This window comes from Phyllostomus hastatus, unplaced genomic scaffold (assembly GCF_019186645.2).
Source record: "Phyllostomus hastatus isolate PE091 unplaced genomic scaffold, TTU_PhHast_1.1 phas_scaffold_182, whole genome shotgun sequence".
Classification (NCBI taxonomy): domain Eukaryota; kingdom Metazoa; phylum Chordata; class Mammalia; order Chiroptera; family Phyllostomidae; genus Phyllostomus; species Phyllostomus hastatus.
The window spans coordinates 17,872,139-17,889,704 of NW_025334013.1; the positions used below are offsets into that span (position 1 = coordinate 17,872,139).

At 42.0% G+C, this 17,566-nt stretch overlaps 1 protein-coding gene across 9 annotated transcripts in view; it reads left to right on the top strand.

Moving 5' to 3' along the window:
- Positions 1-17,566, top strand: part of LOC123831597 (mediator of RNA polymerase II transcription subunit 18) — a 111,532-nt gene that overhangs the window by 18,219 nt on the left and 75,747 nt on the right. For 4 of the 9 annotated variants that reach the window (XM_045858594.1, XM_045858589.1, XM_045858593.1 and 1 more), the window contains exon 1: positions 11,514-11,698. The exons of 4 other annotated variants lie outside the window; for them this stretch is intronic. The gene's annotated coding sequence lies outside the window, so the exon portion shown is untranslated. Of the gene's footprint in view, positions 1-11,513; positions 11,699-12,124; positions 12,199-17,566 lie in introns of those variants that run through there. One more of the 9 variants, XM_045858591.1, reaches the window with a different exon arrangement.

Consider the following 17,566-nt stretch of genomic DNA (forward strand, 5'->3'; position numbering starts at 1 on the left):
AATAGGTGGAATGGCAGATCAATGTCTCTCTCCTTTCCTCTCTCTCTCTCTGAAATCAATCAATAATTTTTTTTTTTTAAGTAGACACCAGTAGCCCTGGCTGGTGTAGCTCAGTGGATTGAGTGCGGGCTGTGAATCAAAATGTCGCAGGTTCGATTCCCAGTCAGGGAACATTCCTGGGTTGCAGGCCATGACCCCCAACAACCACGCATTGATGTTTCTCTCTCTCTCTCTCTCTCCCTCCCTTCCCTCTCTAAAAATAAATAAATAAAATCTTAAAAAAAAAAAAGACAAAGATGGAGAAGTGGAATCACTGTATCACACTTGCTGTGTCTAGTAGGAATTTTCAGAGTGAAAGAGGTATGTGAGTGGTTAACTCTGATGTAGGCAGGCAACATGTAATTACAGAAAGCACACTAGATTCGAAGGCAAGAGACCTAAACGCCAGCAGCCAGCGGTGGCTCTACCACTTACCTTGGGAAATATGGTTTGTTCTTTCATTTATTCAAAAACAGTGCTAAATTCTGCCTATTCTGTGCCAGGCACAGTGTTACAGACTAGGAATGCAGAGATAAGTAAGACCAGCCCTTGCTCTCCAGAAATTTACAGTAATTGGTGGGGAGACGGACATGTAAACAGATGTTACCTGCTCACTCTGTTCCTTGGGAAGTTGCCTAACCTCCTGAACACCTGTCTCCTTTTCTGTGAAATAGGTAATAGTTGTCATGAAGATTAAATGAAATAATGTGTGAGAAGTGCCCTCATAGTGCCTGGCACATAGAATGCACTCAATGAACGGAAGCTATCATTATTGTTTTACTAATAGGATAATTATAAGTATTTATCATTTATAAGTTATTATAACTTTTGTTGCTGTGATAGAAGGTCTACCTTTCTGAACTCTTTCTACAGTATTAAGTGAATTGTGGAGACAATAATAAGTACTAGCATCTTTTCTTGCATTTTTCTGTTGAGACAAAGGATAAATGAGCAGGTGAAAACACACACACCATATGTTTTCAGGCAACAGTGATCTTCCTGGTCCACGAGTCACAGAGTTAGTTCTGGGCACTTCCTTAGCTACACAGATCTCCCTCTGGCCATATCTGAACATCTGGAATGAGGCGCATACCTCCCTGCCCACAGCCACAGGTAATCATGGAAACAAGATGCTCATATGGCCCGGGGCTAATGACTGTCTTCTGCAGGGGACTTGTTTTTCTCCCAGTTTACTAAGCACAGCCTGTACTCCGTCCTTAATGGGATCACTTACTTGCTTGACACTGACTTTTGTTATATAGTTTCTTTTCTTCCCCACATAGATATAAAACAAAATTTAAAGGATGTGTATCTTAATGCAAAAAGTTCTGAGCTTTTGGACTAATTATATTTAAATATAATTCTAGAGGCAAACTTGAGCAGAGTTAAATGATAGAAATAACAATATAAATATTTTGGTTGGAATCTGTTTTAGGGCTTAACCAGCATCTAATTACTAGATACATTGTTGGGATTTTCTCCCTTGTTTTTTTACTTCTCTGGTGGGTTTTTAAAGCACCGATGTTCATTTCTCCTGTATGGATGTGCATCTGACTATGCAGATCATACCACATTTCCCTGGTTTTTTTTTTTTACAAGCTAATTCTCCTTGCAGATATAGTGTGGTGCAGTGGTCTAGAGCTCAGATTTCGGAGTCAGGCTGACCTGGGTTTGAATTCTAGCTCTTCTATTTACTAGCTCTGGGATCTCAGGCACAAATCCCTGAAGTTCAACTTTCTCATCTGTGAAATGGGCAATATTAGTATTGTTAATACTATTATATTAGCATTATAGAATGACCATGGATTAAAGGAATGGGGTTAAAACAGATAATACATGTAAAGTGCTCAGCACAGTCTCCCAGTATGTGTTTTTAGTTTTTACTTATGTTCATGATCATGGTTATTTCCATTAAGGTACCTCAGGCAATGCTTGGCACATGGTTAATGCTCAAAACCTGGTAGCTATTACAATAAGTTATCTATAGATTCTCTAACTGCCAGGATTATGGCTTTGTTATTTAATTTTTTATTTGTTAGCGATTCAGACAATCTTTAGCCTAGTATTTAGGGACTTGTTTTAGCATCACTATAACCCTGATAGTGTCTGGCACCATTCCTGGCACATAGTAGGCACTCACTACATAGCTGTTGAATCATATTCAATTGACCTGAACATCTACTCAGACATTAGCACAAGAGCTGTGTCACTAAATAGCTGTCATACCAAGTTTGACAGCCAACCATGACATAGACATGCTTCCACAGTTTGTCAGCCATGATTTCAACTTCCTGCATTGCAGACATTTCATTTAATACCCCATTCCACTCACGTGACCCTTAGAAGGAAAGGACAAACTAACAGAAATATCTGCTACGAAATATCTTTAGCAGCTAAGAGGATGAGCTTTGGTTTAGGTATAGACCCAGGCTTATATATTCATCCCAGCACTGCCAGTGAGCTAGTTACTTAATCTGCCTGACATCATAGTTTTCTCATCCATGAAAAGGGTATACTCATAGCATCTATCTTATCAGGTTATTGTGAAAACAGCCACTTCTTTCAGCAAGCTTCCCTGCTGCCCATGGCAGGCTGGGTTCACTGTTGTACTCTCCCTATACTACCTGCCAATTACCCTTTGTAATTACTTCTTCAACTACTCACTTCCTTTCCGGATTGTGAACTCCCACAGGTCAGGGATGGTGACCGTCTAACTTACTTCTGTGTCTGCAGTGTCTAACAGTCCCTTGATGCTTGGTGTCTTGGATAGACAATAGTGTATTTGTTAACTGAGTGAAATAATGAAGTAACAGTGCACATAAACACAGAGACTAAATTCAGCAAGGTCCCAACAAATGGCACATATTATATTAACGACACAGTAGCAGCGTTGAGTTCATTCACCTTGAGAAAACTAACACAGTAGAGGAGCAGGGCAACAAGTTAGACGTAGGTATAGTGAATCTGGCTCTGTATCTCCTTTGTTGTGTGTCCTTGGCCAAATCTTTGTTCTTCTCATTTTTACACTGTTAAAATGAGCATAAAATATTTACCCTGGTGTCCAACTTAACTTGGTTCTGATAAAGTCTGCCCTTTGCCAGACCACACCCGTTAGGCAGTCCTGCGTATGCCCAGAGTTTCTAGATCTAGACCCCGTATTGCCCCAGTACCCCTCTGCTTTCTCAGCCACTAATTGTTGGCCCCTGACCCTTCTCCATTCTGACCTTGTCTGGCTTCTCAGTTTGTTACAGCAATTGGCTATCTCTTAGCCTCTAGCCTTGAACTACACTTGTTCTTACAATGAAGTCCAAAATCCTTAAGATGCTGACTGGAACCTTATCTCCTTCCCACCTTCTCCTTGCTCGTTGTGCCTTAGCCACCAGATTTTTCTGAAGTTACCTGGTGGCACTAATCTTCCTAATTCTGGGCCTTTGGACCCACCAGTCTTTGCTTGGAGCACTGTTCTCCCTACTCAGCCTTCGTGTCTCAGCTTTAACATCAGTTCTTCAGGGAGCATTACATGACTCTCCTGGCAGAAATTAGTTTTCCCTGTTACATGCCATCTTCCTTGAAGATTTGATGTGGTACACTATCAGAGCTTCACATTTTAAAATAGAAATTAAGAATCTGGACTAAATGCGAAATTTCTGTTTCTAATGGTGAGAGGTAATTTAAAAATTGTAAATACTGAGGCTGAACCAAAATAGCTGTAGGTTGATGACCACCTGTGACCAGCCTGTTTGCAGCCTGAGTTGTCCAACCTTTAGCTGTACTTGGCATGTATTGCTGTGTTAATAATCACGCCACTTACTAACTGTCCACTCCATGCCAGGCACTGTGCTTGGTGCTTTACACAGATGATTTTGTATCATATTCAAAATCACCTGTGAGGTCAAGTAAGGTTCAGAGAGGTTAAGACACTTGCCCAAGGTCACAAGCCTTAAGTGGTAGAGCCAGGTGCTAAAGATCTTTCCACTGGACTGCTGTGTATCAATTCCAAGAGGAAGTCTCCACCCACTCCCTGCAGCTGTTTCCATGAACCTGTTATTGGGAGATATGGCCTGCAGGTGGCAGCAACATCAAGTCTCTAAATTTGAAAAGTTCAAAGCCACAGCGATTAAGCTTTAAACAGATTTAATTATTTGCATATTGCTCTCTGATTGGCCCAACTAATTCTTTGCCTGTTCATTGGACTTGGCTCTTAGCCCCTTGAGAACTGCCAGGCTTGTAGAGCCGTCCACAGCTGTGAAAGAAGACAGTCCAAAGGGTTTTAAAGGAGGGCGAAGTCTTCCAGTCCGACAACCATCCTGACGATTTTCGACCGTGTTGCGTGGAATCATGTTTTGGTAGTCCCCCAATGTTTTTTGAGTTTTCAGTCTTTAAAACAAATACTCCTTATTTTCTTGTTGTTTTTAAGGTACTGTAAGATACACATTTAAGGAAAAATTCCTTAATAGCACAAAAGGATACACAGTGTAAAATTAGTCTCTCTATCATGCTTACCCCAAGTCATGCTGTGTTCCCACCCTAGAGGAAAGTGTGTGTATCCTTTCAGGTATAGACTTATAAAAGTATATGCATATAGCCTTCTAAAGAAATAAATGATAACCTAATACTATAAACTTCTATAAAAAAATATAGGGGGAGGCATCTCCTTCCAGGTCTGAGCCTCCCCCGGGAGACAGTTGCAGTCAGCCAGCCCCCTGCTCTACTGTGTGTGAGTTAACCGTGTGTGACTTAATGGTGGTGATCAGAAGTACCAATATGTCAGAGGACATGCAACAGGAATCCGTGGAGTGTGCTACTCAGGCGTTGGAGAAATACAACATACAGAAGGATATTGCAGCCCATAATAAGAAGGAGTTTGACAGGAAGTACAACCCCACCTGGCACTTCATGGTGGGGAGGAACTAAGGTAGGCAGGTACCTGAGGCATGAAGCCAAACACCTCATCTACTTCTACCTGGGCCAAGTGGACGGACATTCACCACACTTCCAGTGATCCATCCAAAAATAAGGATTGCAGCCTAAATTCCAAATATCAGAGACTGAAATCTTCAGCCTTGCCTAAGGAACACCTTGATCTTGAACCTTTATTGTGTTATTTTGTGCGGGGCATTCTCTGTACTCGTTTGTTGTGGTTATAAAATAATTAGCAAAACAAAAAAAAAGGAAGAAGAAAATAGAAGGGAAAATTTTTATGATCTTGGATTAGGCAAAGATTTCTTAGATATGACATTATTCACAAGAGAAAAAAGACAAATTGTACTTAATCAAAATTTTTAAACTCTGACAAACCAGAGAGCCAGAGAAAACACTTCCAAATCACATATCTGATAAAGGTCAACTATCTAGAATATGTAAAGAATTCTCACAACTCATCAATAAAAAGAAAACAACCCTGTAAGAATGGGCACATGACTAATACAGATACTTCACTAAAAAAGATAGATAGATGGCAAGTCAGCACACGAAAAGGGGCCAGATATAATCAGTCATTAGAGAAATGTTGGTTTTATTTTTTTTAATTAATTAATTTATTTTTAGAGAGAGGAGAAGGGAGGGAGAAAGAGAGGGAGAGAAACATTGATTGCTTGCCCCTTGCTTGTCTCCAGCTGGGAACTTGGACCACAACCCAGGCATGTGACATGACTGGGAATCAAACTGGCGACCTTTCTGTTCGCAGGCCAGTACTCAATCCACTGAGCCACACCAGCCAAGGCGAGGAATGTTGGTTTTATTGATGTACCACTACACACATATTGGAGTGGCTACAAACAATAATTTTTCAAAAATCTAATATCAAATTCTGATAAACATACAGAGCAACTGGAGCTTTCATTCGTGCTATTCTTGCAGATGAAAGTTCAAAATGGTGTAGCCATTTTAGAAAAGAATTTGGGTTTTTAAAAATAAAGTTAGATGTACACATACCATATAACACAACAATCCCACTCCCAAGTATTTACCTAAGAGAAATTAAAACTTATGTTTATACAAAAAGAATGAAATTTACTATACATTAAAAAAAACTGTTTAAAAAACAAAAACCCAATACTCCCCCCCCCCACCACTGTGAAAGACATTGATTTCAGGTTGGCATAACAGCAGTGGTTGATACAAATAAATTACTATTTATCCTTACTAAAAAAAAAGGTAGCATGTTTCATATACTGCTCTGCTCCATACTTTCTTTTTTTTCACCTTGCTGATTTTATTTTTTAAAATATATTTTATTGATTATGCTATTACAGTTGTCCCATTTCCCTCCCCCTTCACTCCCCTCCACCCTGCACACCCTCTCCCACCCACATTCCCCCCCTTTAGTTCATGTCCATGTGTTATAAGTTCTTTGGCTTCTACATTTCCCATACTATTCTTATCCTCCCCCTGTCTATTTTCTACCTACCATCTATGCAACTTATTCTCTGTACTTTACCCCTCTCTTCTCCTCCCACTCCCCTGTTGCTAACTCTCCATGTGATCTCTATTTCTATGGTTGTGTTCCTGTTCTAGTTGATTGCTTAATTTGTTTTTTGTTTTAGGTGTGGTTGTTAATAATTGTGAGTTTGCTGTCATTTTACTATACATGTTTTTTATCTTCTTTTTCTTAGATAAGTCCCTTTAACATTTCATAAAACAAGGGTTTGGTGATGATGAACTCCTTTAACTTGACCTTATCTGAGAAGTAATTTATCTGCCCTTCCATTCTAAATGAAAGCTTTGCTGGACAGAGCAATCTTGGATGTAGGTCCTTGCCTTTCATGACTTGGAATACTTCTTTCCAGCACCTTCCTGCCTTCAAGGTCTCTTTTGAGAAATCAGCTGACAGTCTGATGGGAACTCCTTTGAAGGTTACTGTCCCCTAATCTCTTGCTGCTTCTAGAATTCTCTCCTTCATTTTAATCTTGGGTAATGTAATGATGATGTGCCTTGGTGTGTTCCTCCTTGGGTCCAACTTCTTTGGGACTTTCTGAGCTTCCTAAACTTCCTGGAAGTCTATTTCCTTTGCCAGTATGGGGAAGTTCTCCTTTATTATTTGTTCAAATAAGTTTTCCACTTGTTGCTCTCCCTTTTCCCCTTCTGGTACCCCTATAATTTGGATGTTGGAACATTTAAAGATGTCCTGGAGGTTCCTAAGCCTCTCCTCATTTTTCTGAATTCTCATTTCTCCATTCTTTTCTGTTTGGTTGTTTCTTTTTTCCTTCTAGTCCACTCGTTTGATTTGAGTCCCAGTTTCCTTCCCATCACTATTGGTTCCCTGTGCATTTTCCTTCATTTCACTTAGCATAGCCTTCATTTTTTCATCTAATTTGTGACCAAATTCAACCAATTCTGTGAGCATCTTGATTACCAGTGCTTTGAACTGTGCATCTGATAAGTTGGCTATCTCTTGGTCGCTTAGTTGTATTTGCTGTGGATCTTTGATCTGTTCTTCCATTTGGGCCATTTTTTTTTCTTGTGCCTGTTATGTATGAAGGGCGGAGCCTTAGGTGTTCACCAGGGCGGGGCAACCTAGTCACTGGATTGTGACGGTGTTTGTGGGGCAGGGGTCAGAGAGGGAACAATGGTGCTTGCTCCTCTCTCCGTTGGATTTCAGTCCCTTCCACCCCTTCCCCCGAGTTAACTGGGCCTTTCTGGTGCTGATTCCTGTGTGGGTGGGCTTGTGTACATTCTAGGACCCCGTGGGTCTCTCCAACGCACTCTCCTGTGAGGCTGGGGAGTCTCTCCCTGTGCCTCAGCCCCCACAGGTGTTTTCAGTCAGTGCCTGGAGGCTCTATTTCCCAGCACTAAAACCCTGGGTTGCACAGTCTGTCCCACTGCCCAATTTTGCTTGGTTTATCTGCACACGAATGTGGGACCACCCGGACAGCAAGACGCCTGACGTGCAGTGCCTCGCTTCACAGTCCCCGCCTCGCTGGGTCTGCCAGCTCTCTGCGCACCCAGGGTCCGCCCACTGCGGTCTCAGGCTCGTGATGCCTTAAGGGCCTGGGATGCCTCAGGGGCCTGGGATGCCTCACGCACCTGGTGCCACCGCTTTTTGTGCCTCGACCCCTCTCTGCCCCGGTGCCCGACTCTGCCCTTCCTACCGGTCTGGATGAATGTGCACGTTTTAACTCCTTGGTTGTCCAACTTCCATGCAGTTCAATTTTCTGGCAATCTGGTTGTTATCTTGTTTCTAAATTGTTGCTGACCTTATTTTGGTTGTGCGAAGAGGCACAGTGTGTCTACCTACGCCTCCATCTTGGCCAGAAGTCCCATACTTTCTTTTAAATAGAGAATCATTTCAAATGTAGAAAAATAGAGTTTTGTTATAACAAATTCCTAAGTATCTTACACCAACGTTATCAACTCTTCACATTTTGCCTTATTTTTAATTTTTTTTCCAAGAAATAAAATATCAAGCCCTGGCTGGCATAGCTCAGTGGATTGGGCGCGGGCTGGAAACCAAAGTGTCCCAGGTTCGATTCCCAGCCAGGGTACATGCCTGGGTTGCAGGCCATAACCCCCAGCAACCGCACATTGATATTCCTCTCTCTCTCTCTATCTCCCTCCCTTCCCTCTCTAAAAAATAAATAAACTCTTAAAAAAAAAAGAAATAAAATATCAGATATGTTTTAAGCCCCAATGTATCCCTCTTCTCACCCATTTCTTTTCCTTTCTCCTCAGAAGTAATTGCTTGCCTGAGGTTTTAGTTCCTCAGAATTTTTTGTACTGTATATGTATGAATCCTTAAATGTATATAGTGTTGTCTGTCGGATTTTAAAATTGTATAAACATCGTATCAAGTTGTATATAACCTTCTGCAAGTTTTCTCAATGTTTTGTTTTATCCATGTTGATACCTGTAGCTTTGGTTCATTCACTTTAACTATTTTTGTAGTATTTTATATTATGATTATACCATAGCTGATATTCTCCAGTAGATGGATATTTAGATTGCCTCCATTATTATTATGTTATCATTATTGTTTGCTATTTCGAATAGTGCTACGATGAACATCCTTATTCCTGCAGCCTGTGTCTCTGACATAGACTCTATGTTCATTGTTGAAAACTTGGAAGCCTAAAAAAATAGGAAGATTAAAACTAATATTACCCACCATAAGTTATTGTTTATTGAGCATTTGACATTGATCAGTTATAGTGTTGGGCACCTTATGTACATTACTTTTTGAATTCTCACACCTACATATTAGGTACTTTTATGTTTGCTATTGTGCAAGGAGAAAACTGAATCTTAATGAGCTTGAATAACTTAGCCAAAGGCACTCAGATAGGAAGTGGCAGAACAAATTTCTGTTGCTAAAGCCTCTGCTCTTAACATTATGCTCCAACAGTGCCCATAAGCCCCAAATCCAGAAATAATAACGGTTAGAAATAGTCTTTACTGTTAATTGGTCTCCCAGAAGACAAGAGAGGTCTGGCCCAGGCCACTTTCCATTTGAAAAATTGTATCAGGAGTGCCCTGCCTGGTGTAGCTTAGTGGACTGAGTGCCGGCCTGCAAGCCAAAAGGTTGCAAGTTTGATTCCCAGTCAGGGCACATTCCTGGTTTGCAGGCCAGGTCCCCAGTGGGGGCATGCGAGAGGCAATGGATTGCTGATTCTCTCACACATCGTGTTTCTCTCCCTCTCTTTCTCCCTCCTTTCCCCTCTCTCTAAGAAATAAATAAATAAATAAAGGCTTTAAACGTTGGGGTATAATATACGTGCAGGAAAGTATAGATAAGTATAGAAAAGTACACATATCCAATTGATGAATTTCCACAAACCTGAGTATATCCACATGGATGGAAAAGGGGCTTTATAATAAATCTGACTGACAGTAATCTCATAGGATGTCTTGAACAGGATGTCTTGATCATAAATTCTAACGGGGCAGGAAATTCTAACTGGACAGGTCGTGAAGGGTGGTCAGGCCTCAGGCCTGTCACTCTCCCCGTGAAGGTATCTTTGCTGTGAGCAAGCCCTGTCCATTGTTATTGTGCATCTAGATTAACACACCTTTGAAATGCCTCTTTTTCAGACCGCTGGGAAGCATACCCACCCTCAAGGGAGCACATAATCTTGTTCACTATTTCCCAATCCATAGAGATATCCCTGCGTTCCTTCCTCCTGAATGCCTGAAACTAGTGAGACTGTTAGGCAGGATAGACAGTAAACCAAGGCAGGGAGGAGGAGGGAGACATGTCTCACCCACTAACTTAGCATCCTGAGCCTGGCTGGAGAATAATGCCAGGTGTTCCAACATCACAAGAAACACCCTGCTAGCTAGCACAGGAGGGGAGCCCTTGAAATTCTATGTATGATTTCCACTATCTGGGAGAAAGCCTTTGAAACTGTGTATTCATCCCAAGGTCTGGGGGGAGGAGGAAGTGGAGGGGGTCCACAGTGACCAAAGAAGAAGCCCATAAAACAACTTTGGTTAATTGCCTACCTCTGGTCACTATCTGTTTTAGGAGAGGGTCCCTAGTGCTTACAGAAAGAGCCCATAAATAATTTTGGGTAACTGCCTCAACTTTAATTAACTGCCTCCTGTCACGTATCTGTTTTACAACAAGATGAACAAATGGGGTCTGCAGCAAGATAAGGATTCCGGCTAACAGACCCCCATACATATGTACACTTGGGTAGTCCCCCACGTAGTCCCCCCCAGATTCTGACCCCCCCACCCCCACCCCAGAAAAGCTGGCACCACCTTTACTCACCAATCTATATGTCACTCCCTCAACACCCCAGCCACCAACTACGTTAAGTCCACAAGATAAAGGACCTGGTGCTCTTCCCGCCCTCGCTCTTGCTGCCTTTGCTTTCTGCCACCCAAGACTACGCCTTTCACCGCCACTTCCACAAGGCCCCATCTCTTCCATGAACATTGTCACTTATAAACCTTGCTTGAACACTGGCTAATAGACTCGCTGATCCGTAACTCTTGACTGTGTCAGCAAGAAGAACCAAGTTTTTCCCATAACAAGACTTGGAGAGAGATGGTGGTGTTTCCTCTAGCTGATGGTAGTGGAGAAAATGAAAAGGAACTGAAATATTTGGGATATAGAATAACCGGATTTAATGGGCCGGAGGAGGTGTCAAGAATGATTTATGAGTTTTTTCCTCATGCATAAAATTGAGGGAACCTGCTTCAAAATTTTTTGCACTTCCAATAGGCCCTCAATTTGTTGTTGTTTTTTTTCCTTGTGGGGTGATTGTACTTGAATCAGGCTGCACAGTTTTCTGAAACAGCACACTTACATCGTCTCCCACCTAGGCACTGCCTGGAGCTCAGTATATTGAACTCTGTCCTTCCAAGTTCAAAAGACCTTTGTCCCCCTCAGTACTAGGAAAGGTGACCAAATTCTTTTCCTAGCGGGGCTCCAGAGGGTGGCGCATGCCCAGAGATGGCCTGTGAAGCTGAGTGCCCGGGGAGCAAACCGCTACAGGTCTCCGCCATTTTGTCAGCCCGAGACGGCTGGCCGGCTGGAGACTACAAGTCCCGTGAACCCCCGCGGCGACACCTCCTAACTCTCACTGTCCGGCCTGTTCCCTTTTCCCCCCTCCCGGGGGCCAAAGGCTCAGGCTGCCGCTGGCGGCCGGCAGGCTAAGTAGGATTTCCGGGGGAAACTACTGTGGAGGCTAAGTAGGCGGTGGCGGCGGCAACCCGGGTGAGTTTTGCAAGCAAAGGAAAGTGAGCGGGAAGTGCCTGGGGTTGGGCTGCGGCTGACTTTTAGGCTCCGGCCACATTCTTTGCTCCACCAGCGGCGGTTCGGGGGAGGGAAATGGTTCAAGCTGTGGTCGCTTCGAGCGGCGGACGGGGCGGGCCGGGGCCGCCGCTCCTCCGCCCTCCCACAACGGTCCCGCCGTGGCCTCTGCGGGAGCGCGCCTTGCGCAGGCTTTCCTTCTCCGCCCCAGGCTACTTGCCCGGGCCCTTTTGTCTGCGCTGCTGTGCGCCTTTGTGCCTGTGTGTGGAGTTGCCTCCTCCGGGGCGCCCCTGGGGCCAGTCCCAGACTGGGACCTGTCCCTGGAGATCCGGTTACGGTAACTGGATCGGGTCAAAGTCCACTTTACAAACTCGTCCAGCCTCAGACCTCTGCATCCTGGCTGGGCAGAGTGGAAGCATCGGAGCCAGGGAGAGGCAGACGGAGTTTCTTTTGAAAATCTCGAGGTTATTGTCTAACTTTTAAACGTCAGCCCTGGGCGGCTTCCAGACGCGAATCTCCAGGCGTTTTTTCCGTAAGGGGACTGGCCTTTGGGAAAGAAGTGAGCCCCACTCCCGGGGAAACTGGGAGGGGATAGAATTTGCTGCGATGTCGGTTTGGGGCGCCGCTCCAATCCGGGAACCAAAGAACCAAAGCGGATGGGCTCAATGGTAGAACACCTCTAGAATCTCGGAGGAGAAGTGATTTATAGCAGCGAGCAGCCTTTTCATTCATTTCATGCAGAAAAAGATTACAGTACTTCATCCAGCTTCCCAGCTCCTCGCCCCTTAAATCCTTTTCTTACCTATTCTGCTTTAAAAATTCGAAAGAAAAACGTCCATAAATAGGTTGTGCTTTATAGAGAACACAGAAACTTAGTGGTTTCTAGAAAGCGGAAGGAGACTTTTTTACCAGGTAATAGGGACGAAACCAGTTTGCGGGAGGAGAGGTAGTAGATTTCTTTAGTGCAACCCGTGAATGTTGTGGATTTGGTCAAACTTTGTTAGTGGTAACTTTATGTACGTCCTGTTGGAAGACTGAATTGGTAGATACTCAGTTTAAGATAAAGGTTTATAAGCGCCATTGCAAATACTCCTTTTGAAAAACAGATTTAATGTTTTAAGTGTCTGAAATGGGGACAACCGGGACTCCTTTACACAAATCAGGGAAGGTCATTTAAGTTATATAGGGTAAATTCCTACCTTAGCCGTGTAGGCAAACAAAGCCCTTTGTGCTTTATTACTTCCTATTTCCTAATAGCAGTGATTTACTCTGAGAATTCCGGATTGTCGGTGATACTGTGTAGGGATAGAGGTCTTTAATGCAGTTCTTCAAATTTTAATCTGGTAACGGGTGGGATTGTGTTTTCCTGGCTATGCTTTGAAGAAGCACTCACAGACTTGTTTTAGTAGTTTGAAAAATAATCTGAGGAACAGCAGTTGGTAATGATTGTTCTGTATATCTTCAAACATGCCAATGATATTATTTTTTTGAAAACAGCTCATGTACATTATCATTATTTATTGATTGAGAGGGAGAAAAATGTCGATTTGTTGTTCCACTTATTTATGCATTCATTGACTAATTGTATAGTGAATATACTTGGGAGAAGTATGTCTGTGCCTACGTAGAAATAAAATAATTGATCTTTAGAGTACAGTAGTAAAAAAAAGGGTATAAAATGAGAAAAGTATCAGTCTTTTCCCAGCCCCCAGTCTTATTTCCCAAAGCTTTTATTCAGAATTTATTTTTATTTACATATTTTTAGAGAAAGAGCAGAAGGGAGAAAGAAACATTAATTTGTTGTTCCATTTATTTATGTATTCATTGGTTGATTCTTCACTGGGAATTGAACCTGCAGCCTTGGCATATGGGGTCAATGCCCTAACCAACTGAGTGACCCAGCCATGGCCTCTTTTCATTATGTAATTTAACTTTCATTACAATTCTGTGAGGTGGTTGTTTTCTCATTTTATGCTGACCGATGTTAAATTTACAGCCTCTAAAATGTTCTGTAACTTGTCCAAGGTCAAAGAGTTCACCTAGATAGGAAAGAGTAGAATGAACCATACTTAAGTCGAGTAGTCTTTCCATTACCTCACATCGATTGCAGTTACACATCATACCACCACCACCATCTGTGTTTTACTGAAATTTAAATATTGGAGAAAATAATGGAAACATTTTCCAATCAGAACAAATTGATTTATAAGGAACTGGTTTCTAGAGTTATGGACAATGTTATACTGAACAGAAGTCATACCGAACATTGGTGCCATTACTTTGTCCTGTGGTGTGCTATGATTACCTTGTACCTAGGCAGAATGGCAATTTTATGTATCCCAAGGGGTGGGGAAGGGTGGCCAGTTACTAGGCTGAGGTTTTGACTAATTGTTATTAAAAGGTTTATTTACTAAAAGGTTTTGAATAATCTTTACTTAAAGGTTTATTAAGAAATATACTAGAGAAGATACCATATACAGCAGCTTTGGCTGCTGGAACTAACTTTGAAGAAAGAACTGAAATTCAGATACTTTTTAGCCCCAGAGTGAAGAATCAAGAAAATGTTTCCTTTAGTTTTTGCTTTTAGTAAAACCTTTTAATCAGTTTCAAACCTGCAGTTTAAGTCTTAGATTTATGTCAGAACATGCTGTGAATGTGACATCAGAAACAGAAAAGTTCTTCCCCTCCCTTGCTTAGATTCTTTTTAGATAAAATGTATAACATGCCAATGCAATTGAGTCAAAATTAGCCTAGCCTTTTTAACTAGTAGAAGCCTGTTTCAAATCTCTTACTAAGCCACAATAATAGAAAGAACTTAATTTTTTAAAATTTATTGATTTGAGAGAAAGAGAGGAAGAGTGGGGGCGAGGGGAGAGAGAGAAAGAAAGAAAAGAAACAAACATTGATTTGTTATTCTATGTATTTATGTGTTCATTGGTTGACTATGTGCCCTGAATGGGGATGGAACCCACGACCTTGGTGAGTCTGGATGATGATCTAACTAAGTGAGCAACCTGGCCAGGGCTGGAAGGAACTGTCTTCCTTTGTGTTTTTTTGCTGTTGGTCTGTTTTATTTCCAAAGCAGTTCATTTATTCAGTCAACATACATTTAATGAAGGCCTGTTGTGTTCGAAGTGCTGTTGTAGATCAACCTTGAGGATAAAGCAGTGAAAACAAAATAAGTCTTTTTTCCCTTTGGGGGCTTATGGACTGATTAGGGGTGGGGTGGAAAGACAGAGGAATCAGACAGGAAATAAGTGCTAAAATAAAATTCTATCCTATTTACTGTGCAACTTTTAAGGGTAACCTTTTTGAACTTTTTTTCATCTTTAACATGGGGATAATTCCTCTCTACCTAGCTTGTGCAATTGTTTCCAGGAGCAAGTAGAGTGAGTGAGTGGTTGTATTATACCCTTCAAGTTCTTGTAGTCAGTCACTGTTACTATTATTATAAAAGGAAAAGGAGCATTGAGAGAAGGTTATTTATAAAAAAACAGAGAATGGATGGATTCCCTGGTGTAAGAGAGTCTGGTGTTCCATTATAAACTGTTTTGTGACTAATAGTCATGTCTTCACATGGGCTACCATAACTCTCTGTAGATCTTTAAAAAAATTATTGTTGTTTGATTACAGTTGTCCCCATCTCTCTCCCCCATTACTCTCCCCTGCCCTACCCACCTTCCACCTCCCACATTCAGTCCACCCCTCCCCCCTTGTCTTTGTCCATGGGTCCTTCATACATATTCCTTGACTTGACCTTTCCCCTTCTTTCCCCCATTATCCCCCTCCCCCTCCCCTCTGGTTACTGTCAGTTTGTTCTTTATTTCCATGTCTTTGGTTCTGTTTTGCTCACTTGTTTGTTTTGTTGATTAGGTTCCACTTATAGGTGAGACCATATGGTATTTTGTCTTTTACCTCCTGGTTTATTTCACTTAGCATAATACTCTCCACTTCCATCCATGTTGTCACGAAGGGTAGGAGTTCTTTCTGCTGCATGGTATTCCATTGCGTAAATGTACCACAGCTTTTTGATCCACTCATTTACTGATGGGCACTTAGGCTGTTTCCAGCACTTGGCTATTGTAAATTATGCTGCTATGAACATTAGGGGTGCATAGGTTCTTTTGAATTGGGCCCTGGCTGGTGTGGCTCAGTGGATTGAGTGCCAGCATGTGAAGGAAGGGGACGCGGGTTCCATTCCCAGTCAGGGCACATAGAATCTGCCTTGAAAAGCTTACAACATGACAACACCTAGCTGTGTGGTGAGGAAGGGGACTGAATGATTCTTTCTCAGTAGACAGTGAAGGAAGGGATTATTACAGAGGAAGTGATTTTGGAACTTGATCTTGGGGGATGAATAAGAATTCATTAGGGAGACCAGTTACAATTAAGGCTATTCCAGCCAGAGGGAGCCGCTGGAGCATAGGAGTGGATACGTGAAAGTGTAAGGTGTATGTCTGGGGAGGGGTGAGGAGTCTTTTATGGCCAGAGGATATTGCAGTTGGTTTTTAACACATTTTGGTTCAGATACTTGCCTCTAGAAAATTTGAGAGGAGCAATAGATTTTCAGCTCAGAAAAACTGAATAAGCAAATGTACATATAATTTTAGAAAGTTACAGAATACTTAAGTGTCTCTGAATCCTTGGAGTTGAGTAGCTGAAGAGTTACAGTGGCTGGTGAAAGGAAAGGTTGATGGCTAGGTGCTAAGAAAGACTCAAAATATTAAAAAGTTTAGGCTTTTGATTAGGGAATTGATAGCCATTAAAGGTTTTTAAGCAAGTAATTGACATGATCTGATCTGTTTTGAAAGGTAATTACTTGCTATCCTCTCCATGGGTTAGATAGAGGGTTTAGGAGAGATGTTTAGAAAGTAAATGCTAAAACAAGACTGAGGGCCTATTTTTATTTTCTTTTTGATTTTTAAAGGATGGGAGAAATTTGACTTGTTTGAAGGTAAAGACAAAGGAGCCAGCAGAGGCAGATGTTGGAGGTTTGCACAAGAGAAAAGGGAGCTAATAGGAAGCTGTGGGAGGAAATAGAATCTAAAGCTCATGGAGAGGTGAGCTTTGAAAAGGAAACATGGAGACAGGATAGAAGACACATTTGGAAGCTTGCAAATGTAAGTTGAAATCGGAGTAGTCACCAGCTTTGGATTCAGACACTGATCTATGTACCTTTACATATGTTATTTCATTTAATTTTATAAAAGTTCTATAGAGTTTGTGGTCATTCCCATTTGACAGTTGGAAAAATTATGGCTGAGAGAGATTAACTAAATGCCCCAAAGGTACCAGATAAGTAATGGAAGAGATCTGGAATTAAGGTATATTTCCACTCTAAAGCTCAGATCGTAATTTCTGCATTATAGGATCTTTTAATGTCTGATGACCTCTTCTTCCTCTTTTAATTGATTTGAGAGAGACAGACAAGACAGACATCGATTTGTTGTTCCATTTATTTATGGATTCATTGATTGATTCTTGTATGTGCCCCGACTCTGGGGATCAAACCTGCAACCTTGGCTTGTTGGGATGGCACACTAACCAAATGAGGTATCAGGCCAGGGCAGATGACGTTTTTTGCTTTTTTTTTTTAATCTTCCTTTCTGATAGAATGGGTTATGTTATCTGCAGCATGTTAGAAAGAGTGGGCTAGGGGACCTCCATGAGTGTTAAAAGCCTGGAATAGCAGTTGTGGAAAACGTAAGGGGAACCAGCCAGAGATGAGCGGAAGGGCTGCTGGACAGCAGTTAGTGCCCGGCTGCGGTCAGACACAGTTTACCCAGTAGTTCGCCCATTCTGCCTCACGCATTCTCAGTAAGACCCCATTGC